This window comes from Coregonus clupeaformis, unplaced genomic scaffold (genome assembly GCF_020615455.1).
Source record: "Coregonus clupeaformis isolate EN_2021a unplaced genomic scaffold, ASM2061545v1 scaf2624, whole genome shotgun sequence".
Lineage (NCBI taxonomy): Eukaryota > Metazoa > Chordata > Actinopteri > Salmoniformes > Salmonidae > Coregonus > Coregonus clupeaformis.
Genome location: NW_025536078.1, coordinates 60,001 through 69,772, shown reverse-complemented (window position 1 = coordinate 69,772; position 9,772 = coordinate 60,001). Strand labels below are relative to the sequence as shown.

Sequence of the window (9,772 nt, the reverse complement as noted above, 5' to 3'; positions counted from 1 at the left end):
CTGGTACCAGACTCTACAAACACACACAGAATACATTTTAACACCGAACCAGACTCTATACACACAGATAGACAGAATACATGTTAACATTTCTGCTTAGCAGACAGAGGAGTTTGTCTTCCACTTTTCTCTCTCTCTCTCTCTCTCCCCCCCTCACCTTGTACTTGTCAACTTCTCTCTGTAGTTTAACAGACAGGCTGGTGTGCTGCTCAAGCTTCCTCAGTCTGTCCTGCCACGCAAACAGGAACTCCTCAAACACATAGGTCTTACTCCTGCAAGCAAAACACACACACACAAACTGTTTATTCAACCACTAGTTAGCCAGCTGAAGACAAACAAGGTGGAAATGATAATATCAAATCAAACCCCAAACCTTCCCTGACACCTCTCTGATGTCAGACTCCTAACCTGAATGTGATCCAGTCCTCCTTCGCCTTCTTCTGGAAGTCCTCCTGCCAGTCCTCATACAGAGACCACATCTGGCCATACTCCTCCATGTCTCTGATGGTCTCCTCCGCCAGGGAGAAGTCTGGAGCCTCCAGCTCAAAGTGACGACAGTCCTCACTGAGAAGAGACACTCATTAGTACACAGAAAACTGAAGGATTGAAAGTAAAGTTGACTTGCTGTGTGTGTGTGTGTGTGTGTGTGTGTGTGTGTGTGTGTGTGTGTGTGTGTGTGTGTGTGTAAACCTACAGCAGGCGTGTGCGTGTGACCTCCAGCTCCTGGAACTCCTGTTTCTTGTCTCTGATGGTTTGGACAGAGAGCCAGCAGGGCTGCCTGGTCTCCCCGTCTCTATGACCTCATCTCTGGGCTTCAGCTGGTCCCAGCGAGCCCTGAACCTGTCCAGCTCCAGCCTGTAGGCCTGGATACCACTCTCAGCATTACTACGCATCACCTCCACCTAGAGGACAGGGAGAAACGGGGGGGGAATTAGGGAATGGGCATCTGTGTTTATGCGTTTGTCCCAAGCGTGTTTGCGTGTGTGTGTGTGTGTGTGTGTGTGTGTGTGTGTGTGTGTGTGTTTGCGCTCTCTCTCGTGTGTGTGTGTGTTTGCTCTCTCGTCGTGTGTGTGTGTGTGTGTGTGTGTGTGTGTGTGTCAATCAATCAATCAATTTTATTTTTATATAGCCCTTCTTACATCAGCTAATATCTCGAAGTGCTGTACAGAAACCCAGCCTAAAACCCCAAACAGCTAGTAATGCAGGTGTAGAAGCACGGTGGCTAGGAAAAACTCCCTAGAAAGGCAAAACCTAGGAAGAAACCTAGAGAGGAACCAGGCTATGAGGGTGGCCAGTCCTCTTCTGGCTGTGCCGGGTGGAGATTATAACAGAACCATGCCAAGATGTTCAAAAATGTTCATAAGTGACAAGCATGGTCAAATAATAATCAGGAATAAATCTCAGTTGGCTTTTCATAGCCGATCATTAGAGTTTAAAACAGCAGGTCTGGGACAGGTAGGGGTTCCATAACCGCAGGCAGAACAGTTTAAACTGGAATAGCAGCAAGGCCAGGCGGACTGGGGACAGCAAGGAGTCACCACGGCCGGTAGTCCCGACGTATGGTCCTAGGGCTCAGGTCTCCAGTTGGCTTTTCATAGCCCGATCATTTAGAGTTGAAAACAGCAGGTCTGGGACAGGTAGGGGGTTTCGTAGCCGCAGGCAGAACAGTTGAAACTGGAATAGCAGCAAGGCCAGGCGGACTGGGGACAGCAAGGTGTCATCATGCCCGGTAGTCCTGACGTATGGTCCTAGGGCTCAGGTTCTCAGAGAGAAAGAGAGAAACGAGAGAATTAGAGAGAGCATACTTAAATTCACACAGGACACTGGATAAGACAGGAGAAGTACTCCAGGTATAACCAACTAACCCCAGCCCCCCGACACATAAACTACTGCAGCATAAATACTGGAGGCTGAGACAGGAGCGGTCCGGAGACACTGTGGCCCCATCCAAGAAACCCCGGACAGGGCCAAACAGGAAGGATATAACCCCACCCACTCCGCCAAAGCACAGCCCCCGCACCACTAGAGGGATATCCCCAACCACCAACTTACAATCCTGAGACAAGGCCGAGTATAAGCCCACAGAGGTCTCCACCACAGCACAAACCAGGGGGCGCCAACCCAGACAGGAAGATCACGTCAGTAACTCAACCCCACTCAAGTGACGCACCCCTCCCAGGGACGGCATGAAAGAGCACCAGCAAGCCAGTGACTCAGCCCCCTGCAACAGGGTTAGAGGCAGAGAACCCCAGTGGAGAGGGAACCGGCCTGGCAGAGACAGCAAGGGCTGTTCGTTGCTCCAGCCTTCCCGTTCACCTTCACACTCCTGGGCCAGACTACACTCCAATCATATGACCTACTGAAGAGATAAGTCTTCAGTAAAGACTTAAAGGTTGAGACCGAGTCTGCGTCTCTCACATGGGTAGGCAGACTGTTCCATAAAAATGGAGATCTATAGGAGAAAGCCCTGCCTCCCGCTGTTTGCTTAGAAATTCTAGGGACAATTAGGAGGCCTGCGTCTTGCTGACCGTAGCGTTATTGGTATGTACGGCAGGACCAACTCGAAAGATAGGTAGGAGCAAGCCCATGTAACGCTTTATAGGTTAACAGTAAAACCTTGAAATCAGCCCTTGCCTTAACAGGAAGCCGGTGTAGGGGAAGCTAGCACTGGAGTAATATGATCAAATTTCTTGGTTCTAGTCAGGATTCTAGCAGCCGTATTTAGCACTAACTGAAGTTTATTTAGTGCTTTATCCGGTAGCTTCGGAAAATAGAGCATTGCAGTAGTCCAATCTAGAAGTAACAAATGCATGGATCAATTTTTCTGCATCATTTTTGGACAGAAAATTTCTGATTTTTTGCAATGTTACGTAGATGGAAAAAAGCTGTCCTTGAAACAGTCTTGATATGTTCGTCAAAAGAGAGATCAGGGTCAAGAGTAACGCCTGGGTCCTTCACAGTTTTATTTGAGAACGACTTTACAACCATCAAGATTAATTGTCAGATTTAACAGAAGATCTCTTTGTTTCTTGGGACCTAGAACAAGCATCTCTGTTTTGTCCGAGTTTAAAAGTAAAAAGTTTTCAGCCATCCACTTCCTTATGTCTGAAACACAGGCTTCTAGCGAGGGCAATTTTGGGGCTTCACCATGCTTCATTGAAATGTACAGCTGTGTGTCATCCGCATAGCAGTGAAAGTTAACATTATGTTTTCGAATAACATCCCCAAGAGGTAAAATATATAGTGAAAACAATAGTGGTCCTAAAACGGAACCTTGAGGAACACCGAAATGTACAGTTGATTTGTCGGAGGACAGACCATTCACAGAGACAAACTGATATCTTTCCGACAGGTAGGATCTAAACCAGGCCAGAACTTGTCCGTGTAGACCAATTTGGGTTTCCAGTCTCTCCAAAAGAATGTGGTGATCGATGGTGTCAAAGGCAGCACTAAGGTCTAGTAGCACGAGGACAGATGCAGAGCCTCGGTCTGACGCCATTAAAAGGTCATTTACCACCTTCACAAGTGCAGTCTCAGTGCTATGATGGGGTCTAAAACCAGACTGAAGCATTTCGTATACATTGTTTGTCTTCAGAAAGGCAGTGAAGTTGCTGCGCAACAGCTTTTTCTAAAATTTTTGAGAGGAATGGAAGATTCGATATAGGCCGATAGTTTTTTATATTTTCCGGGTCAAGGTTTGGCTTTTTTCAAGAGAGGCTTTATCACTGCCACTTTTTAGTGAGTTTGGTACACATCCGGTGGATAGAGAGCTGTTTATTATGTTCAACATAGGAGGGCCAAGCACAGGAAGCAGCTCCTTCAGCAGTTTAGTAGGAATAGGATCCAGTATGCAGCTTGAAGGTTTAGAGGCCATGATTATTTTCATCATTGTGTCAAGAGATATAGTACTAAAAACACTTAAGTGTCTCTCCCGATCCCAGGCCCTCGCAGAGCTGTGCAGATCCAGGACAGCTAAGCCCTGGAGGAATACGCAGATTCAAAGAGGAGTCCGTAATTTGCTTTCTAATGGTCATGATCTTTTCCTCAAAGAAGTTCATGAATTTATCACTGCTGAAGTGAAAACCATCCTCTCTTGGGGAATGCTGCTTTTTAGTTAGCTTTGCAACAGTATCAAAAAGAAATTTTGGATTGTTCTTATTTTCCTCGATTAATTTGGAAAAGTAGGATGATCGAGAGCAGCAGTGAGGGCTCTTCGGTACTGCACGGTACTGTCTTTCCAAGCTAGTCGGAAGACTTCCAGTTTGGTGTGGCGCCATTTCTCGTTCCAATTTCCTGGAAGCTTGCTTCAAAGCTCGGGTATTTTCTGTATACCAGGGAGCTAGTTTCTTATGACAAATGTTTTTCGTTTTTAGGGTGCAACTGCATCTAGGGTATTGCGCAAGGTTAAATTGAGTTCCTCAGTTAAGTGGTTAACTGATTTTTTGTCCTCTGACGTCCTTGGGTAGGCAGAAGGAGTCTGGAAGGGCATCAATGAATTTTTGTGTTGTCTGAGAATTTATAGCACGACTTTTGATGCTCCTTGGTTGGGGTCTGAGCAGATTATTTGTTGCGATTGCAAACGTAATAAAATGGTGGTCCGATAGTCCAGGATTTTGTGGAAAACATTAAGATCTACAACATTTATTCCATGGGACAAAACTAGGTCCAGAGTATGACTGTGGCAGTGAGTAGGTCCAGAGACATGTTGGACAAAACCCACTGAGTCGATAATGGCTCCGAAAGACTTTTGGAGTGGGTCTGTGGACTTCTCCATGTGAATATTAAAATCACCAAAAATTAGAATATGATCTGCTATGACTACAAGGTCTGATAGGAATTCAGGAAACTCAGAGAGGAACGCTGTATATGGCCCAGGAGGCCTGTAAACAGTAGCTATAAAAGTGATTGAGTAGGCTGCATAGATTTCATGACTAGAAGCTCGAAAGATGAAAACGTCATTTTTTTTTTTGTAGAATTGAAATTTGCTATCGTAAATGTTAGCAACACCTCCGCCTTTGCGGGATGCACGGGGAATATGGTCACTAGTGTAACCAGGAGGTGAGGCCTCATTTAACACAGCAAATTCATCAGGCTTAAGCCATGTTTCAGTCAGGCCAATCACATCAAGATTATGATCAGTGATTGGTTCATTGACTATGACTGCCTTTGAAGTGAGGGATCTAACATTAAGTAACCCTATTTTGAGATGTGAGGTATCACGATCTCTTTCAATAATGGCAGGAATGGAGGAGGTCTTTATCCTAATAAGATTGCTAGGGTGAACACCACCATGTTTAGTTTTGCCCAACCTAGGTCGAGGCACAGACACAGTCTCAATGGGTATGGCTGAGCTGACTACACGACTATGCTATTGGCAGACTCCACTAAGCTGGCAGGTTGGCTAACAGCCTGCTGCCTGGCCTGCACCCTATTTCACTGTGGGGCTAGAGGAGTTAGAGCCCTATCTATGTTGGTAGATAAGAGGAGAGCACCCCTCCAGCTAGGATGGAGTCCGTCACTCCTCAGCAGGTCAGGCTTGATCCTGTTTGTGGGTGAGTCCCAGAAAGAGGGCCAATTATCCACAAATGTTATCTTTTGGGAGGGGCAGAAAACAGTTTTCAACCAGCGATTGAGTGCTGAGACTCTGCTGTAGAGCTCGTCACTTCCCTAACTGGGAGGGGGCCAGAGACAATTACTCGATGCCGACACATCTTTCTAGCTGATTTACACGCTGAAGCTATGTTGCACTTGGTGACCTCTGACTGTTTCATCCTAACATCGTTGGTGCCGACGTGGATAACAATATCTCTATACTCTCTACACTCGCCAGTTTTAGCTTTAGCCAGCACCATCTTTAGATTAGCCTTAACGTCGGTAGCCCTGCCCCCTGGTAAACAGTGTATGATCGCTGGGTGATTCGTTTTAAGTCTAATACTGCGGGTAATGGAGTCGCCAATGACTAGGGTTTTCAATTTGTCAGAGCTAATGGTGGGAGCCTTGAGTCTCAGACCCAGTGAACGGGAGGAGTAGAGACTAGAGAAGACTCAGACTCAGACTCCGACTCGCTACATAATGGGGAAAACCGGTTGAAGGTTTCTGTCGGCTGAATGAGCGACACCGGTTGAGCATTCCAACAGTATTTCCTCCAGAAGCCATGAGAAAGTTGTCCGGCTGCGGGGACTGTGCGGGGGGATTTATACTAACGTTACTGTCTGTACTTGCTGGTGGCACAGACGCTGTTTCTTCCTTTCCTACACTGATATTACTCTTGCCTAACGATTGCGTCTGAAGCTGGGCTTGTAGCACAGCTATTCTCGCCGTAAGGCGAGAATTCTCCTGTATATTATGAGTACAGCGACTGCAATTAGAAGACATCATGTTAATGTTACTACTTAGCTTCGGCTGTGAAGATGTTGATGAACCATGTCCAGATGAAGCGTCCGGAGTGAAAAAGTTGAATAAGGGAAAAAAGTTGCGATGGAAAAAAGGAAAATAACGTAAAGTTGGCAGCTAAAACGCACAGGAAAATGACTCTTCTGTCTCGGGATAAACGTCCGGGGTGAAAAAGTTTAACGAAAAAAGATGAGTGAGGACAAAACTAAAAAGTTGGTAAATTTGTTGAACACAGAGATTAATTAAACGTTTATTAAAAGTAAAACGTGAATAGTTTGGCAGGTAGCCAAGTAGCAACAAACAGCAGAGCAGCACGGAGACTGTGTGTGTGTGTGTGTGTGTGTGTGTTGCGCTCTCTCTCTCGTGTGTGTGTGTGTGTGCTTGCTCTCTCGTGTGTGTGTGTGTGTGTGTGTGTGTGTGTGTGTGTGTGTGTGTGTGTGTGTGTGTGTGTGTGTGTGTGTGTGTGTGTGTGTGTGTACCTGCTCTTTGATCATCAGCTGGTGGCTCTCCATCATCAGCTCTAGTTTGTCCCACTTGGCCCTGAGGGAGGACAGAGAGTCCAGCCCTCCTCCTGCGACGGCCCTCAGCAGACGGTTCTTCTCCTCCGCAGCCTGGAACTGGGGCAGGATCTACACACAACACATCACACAAACATTAGAGCAACGCTCAGACAACGTTACAAAACCGGGGCTCGATATATATGGAACATCACAAAACATTACAGCAACGCTCAGGCAACTTTACAGAACTGTGGTAGTAGTGATTGAATGTTAATGGTCATGAACAGTCAAAATCATGTTTTTCATGAAAATTGATGATATTTGAAGGAAACCAGATCAAAGTGTGACCAAAGTATAAAAAAATGACTGTTGCTTCTACATTGATAAAGTTTGATCATAAAGTTACTGGTCCCCTTCCCCATGTTTCCCCTTTCACCTGTGTCTGGTGTTCGCTAGTTACTGGCTAGTTTGGTGTTCAGCCAGCAGTCGCTAGTTACTGGCTAGTTTGGTGTTCAGCCAGCAGGGCGGGGGGTTCGCTAGTTACTGGCTAGTTTGGTGTTCAGCCAGCAGGGCGGGGGTTCGCTAGTTACTGGCTAGTTTGGTGTTCAGCCAGCGGGGTTCGCTAGTTACTGGCTAGTTTGGTGTTCAGCCAGCAGGGGGGGGGGTTCGCTAGTTACTGGCTAGTTTGGTGTTCAGCCAGCAGGGGGGGGGCAGATGCAGTTGTCAGGTCAACACATCAGTCAGTGCTGCTGTGAAGCGCATCACAAGATCCATGCCAAACGGGAGATGTACTTCTTTTTGTATTATATCATTGGTGCAATTTCAATGTTGTTTGAGTTGCTTTGTGTATCACCAAATTAGCTTCAGATGATTTTACTGCAACACTGGGGTCACTGCATCCAAGTTGCTTTACATAGGCGTTTCAAAGCTCATGAATATAAGCTCCCCGCACACTCAGCCTGTATTTTCAAACTTCCTGGTAGTTAGCCATGAGAGAAAAAGTACTTTTCAGAATGACTGTTCAGGACCTTTAAGTAACGTTGAGTCCCTCAAAGTGAGTTGCTTACATCTGGTTTGCGGGCATGTATCTGGCTGTGTCTGGAATTGGCCTCTCCTATCTCATCAATACTCTCTGGTCGAGAGGACAACGTCTCCATGGCCTCAGTCACAAAACTGTCTATGTCTAGGGTATGGCCTGGAGGGGGGAAACAGGGGGAGGGGGGACAACAGGGGGAGGGGGGACAACAGGGGGAGGGGGGGACAACAGAGAAGAAATACAACTAGAACAAAACAGAAAGGGAAAGATCGGGAGTGAGAAAACACGTCATGTGAACAAAACTGTCAGTAAAGCCCCTGCACACAAGATACATCAACAATCATACACTGGTGTCACTGGGAGATTTGAGTATGTACAGTGAGGGAAAAAAGTATTTGATCCCTGCTGATTTTGTACGTTTGCCCACTGACAAAGAAATGATCAGTCTATAATTTTAATGGTAGGTTTATTTGAACAGTGCGAGACAGAATAACAACAAAAAAATCCAGAAAAAACGCATGTCAAAAATGTTATAAATTGATTTGCATTTTAATGAGGGAAATAAGTATTTGACCCCCTCTCAATCAGAAAGATTTCTGGATCCCAGGTGTCTTTTATACAGGTAACGAGCTGAGATTAGGAGCACACTCTTAAAGTGAGTGCTCCTATTCTCAACTTGTTACCTGTTTAAAAGACACCTGTCCACAGAAGCAATCAATCAATCAGATTCCAAACTCTCCACAATGGCCAAGACCAAAGAGCTCTCCAAGGATGTCAGGGACAAGATTGTAGACCTACAAGGCTGGAATGGGCTACAAGACCATCGCCAAGCAGCTTGGTGAGAAGGTGACAACAGTTGGTGCGATTATTCGCAAATGGAAGAAACACAAAAGACCTGTCAATTTCCCTCGGCCTGGGGGCTCCATGCAAGATCTCACTCGTGGAGTTGCAATGATCATGAGAATGGTGAGGAATCAGCCCAGAACTACACGGGAGGATCTTGTCAATGATCTCAAGGCAGCTGGGACCGTAGTCACCAAGAAAACAATTGGTAACACACTACGACGTGAAGGACTGAAATCCTGCAGCGCCCGGCAAGGTCCCCTGCTAAAGAAAGCACATATACAGGCCCGTCTGAAGTTTACCAATGAACATCTGAATGATTCAGAGGAGAACTGGGTGAAAGTGTTGTGGGTTAGATGAGACCAAAATCGAGCTCTTTGGCATCAACTCAACTCGCCGTGTTTGGAGGAGGAGGAATGCTGCCTATGACCCCAAGAACACCATCCCCACCGTCAAACATGGAGGTGGAAACATTATGCTTTGGGTCTGTTTTTCTACTAAGGGGACAGGACAACTTCACTGCATCAAAGGGACGATGGACGGGGCCATGTACCGTCAAGTTTTGGGTGAGAACCTCCTTCCCTCAGCCAGGGCATTGAAAATGGGTCGTGGATGGGTATTCCAGCATGACAATGACCCACAACACACGGCCAAGGCAACAAAGGAGTGGCTCAAGAAGAAGCACATTAAGGTCCAGGACTGGCCTAGCCAGTCTCCAGATCTTAATCCCATAAAAAAATCTGTGGAGGGAGTTGACAAACGTCAGGCTCGAAACCTTAATGACTTGGAGAAGATCTGGAGTGGGACAAAATCCCTCCTGAGATGTGTGCAAACCTGGTGGCCAACTACAAGAAACGTCTGACCTCTGTGATTGCCAACAAGGGTTTTGCCACCAAGTACTAAGTCATGTTTTGCAGAGGGGTCAAATACTTATTTCCCTCATTAAAATGAGAAAACAATTTATAAGATTTTTGACATGCGTTTTTTCTGGATTTTTTTG

General features: G+C 46.2%; 1 pseudogene; it reads right to left on the bottom strand.

The window, feature by feature from the left end:
- Positions 1-4: 4 nt before the first annotated feature.
- LOC123488960 overlaps positions 5-9,772 on the bottom strand; it is a 20,339-nt pseudogene continuing 10,571 nt past the window's right edge.